General features: G+C 44.0%; 1 pseudogene; it reads left to right on the top strand.

Moving 5' to 3' along the window:
- Window positions 1–1,037: 1,037 nt before the first annotated feature.
- Window positions 1,038–1,133, top strand: LOC112853826 (small nucleolar RNA U13; annotated as a pseudogene).
- The last annotated feature ends 1,071 nt before the right edge of the window (window positions 1,134–2,204 follow it).

The raw sequence follows: 2,204 nt of genomic DNA, 5'->3' as shown, positions 1-2,204 counted from the left end.
TATCTGAGGAACTATTTGAAAACAACTCAAGCCAGTGGATATTTACAGAGCTTCCACTAATAAAAGCTAACAGTTTCTAATAGCCTACTAGGAGCAGGTGCTGCACTAACCTGGGGAACTGCAACCGAGTAGACAGAGGTGCATGCTGCCTAGGTTGCTCAGAAGAACAGACACGAAACATACAGGGATGAGGTAGTGACTCTTAGGAAAGGGGGAACATAGGCTGCCACAGGAATGGAGAGACAAAGGACTAAACACAGGATGGGGTTTCAGGGAAGGCCTCCCTTGGAAACCGATATTTAAACTGAGACTTGAAAGTAACAAACCAAGATACAAAGACGTGGGAGCTGGCAGAGGAGCGAAGCTGAGTTTACTGCTTACTAGGCAAGGGAGGGCCATGTCCCTCAAGAAATAATTCAGTGGTTTGCCCAAGCAGAAATAGAAAGGGTGAGATATAGGTCCAAAAGGAGGAAACCAGTAAAGAGGGACTGAGTTTCCATCTCCGGCTTACAATGGGGGCTGTACACTCTATTTTGTAATTGGGTGTCTTCAGGTCTCGGTTCTCAAAAAAATAAGCACTCTCGAAGAGATCCAAGACAGGTCCTATGATATCTTGGGGGACTCAGAGCCAAAGTGGGCAAACCATATCCATTTGCTCCAAGGATAGATGGATATTTCCTTACAAAGACTAAATAGGACTAGGAGAGGCAGAGAAAGAGGGAAGATGATGGAGGGATCAGCGCTGCAGAAAACTGAACAAGTTAAAGGAACCAAGAGAGATTGAAGGTATAGAAGCATGAAAGCAGAGAGGGTAGTGGGTAAAGTAGGCCAGATTAAGAAAGACTTCGTAGACTGTGTGCTATGGATGGGTTTGTGTGCCCCCAAGATTCATCTGTTGAAGCCCCAAACTCCAATGTGACTGTATTTGGAGATAGGGTCCTTTGTAGGTAATTAAGGTTAAATGAGGTCCTAAGACTGGGGCCCTAATTTGATAGGATTTGTGTCCTTAAAAAAGGAGGAGACACAAGAGAGCTCTTCTCCTTTTGTAGTTCCTAAGAGTGATGATTGGATATTCACACCGTTATGTGACATGTGCCTCCCTGTTACGACCTCGGCACATTACTTGTCTGACATGGAAAAAAGAAGAAGAAGAAGAAGAAGAAGAAGAAGAAGAAGAAGAAGAAGAAGAAGAAGAGGACTCAGAATTAAACCTACTTTCTGGCACCCTGATCTTGGACTTACAGCCTCCAGAACAATGAGAAATAAATTTCTGTGGTTTAAGCCACCCACTCTGCAGTATTTTGTTATGGCAGCCAAAGCTAACATACCATATTAATTTGAACGAAAAATTCAATGAGGCTTTAAGCTGGGGATATACATGCTCACACTTAGGCCTGTGAAGGCTCACTTGGGCTGCAAAGTGGAGAAGGAATCTGATCAGGACAAGACTAGAAGCAGAGAGACAAGGTAGGAAGTGAGTGTAGGCACCCAGGCTGGAGATGATGGAGGTTTGGAGCGTGATAGAGGGGACGGGAGGAAAAGCAGACAAACTGAAGAAACCTTTACAAGGTAAAATCAGCAGGACTTGGGGATTAACAGAATGGAAGGGGGGGGTGCCTCCTCTAAAGGCCCCTCCTCCAAAGGCCCCTAAGGTACAGTTAGAAAGGGTACTGCACTGGGAGTCTCAAGATTGAGGCTCTAATCCCAGATCTGCCACCAGTAAATTACCCAGGGGCTTTGGCCAAGTCACTTTATTGCCCTTCACTGCTTTAATTTCCTCACCTCACAGAAAGAGTTGGGGCCTATTGATCTCATGGTCCCATTCAATTCTATTATCCTATGATTATATGAAGTAAATGCACTAATGAGGACAAATTAAAACAATAGCATCACCTCCCTCAAGGCTAGTTTAGGGGCCCTTTCTCTATGCTTTACTTAACACTATTGATTATATATACTTATAACTGATCATCAAGGACATATCAGAATCCTCCACTTACTTGTCTGTCTCCCTCAAAAGACTGAAGACTCCTTGGGGCAAGATCCAGGTTTCCTGTACCTGGAACCAGGTCTCATATGGTAATTGAGTCATCGTATTTTTTAAACTGATTATTTTAAAGTGCTGAGAGGACACATGGTTACTCTAGGAAGGTGTCTTGGTACAATGTGTTGTGTGTTTTCTGTATACGGGACACTGTGGCAGA

The sequence above is a fragment of the Puma concolor genome, chromosome B2, assembly GCF_028749965.1.
Source record: "Puma concolor isolate L17-30 chromosome B2, mPumCon1.1.hap2, whole genome shotgun sequence".
Taxonomy (NCBI): Eukaryota; Metazoa; Chordata; class Mammalia; order Carnivora; family Felidae; genus Puma; species Puma concolor.
Note: the sequence above shows the minus strand (reverse complement) of the source record. Positions and strands in the feature narration are given on the sequence as shown.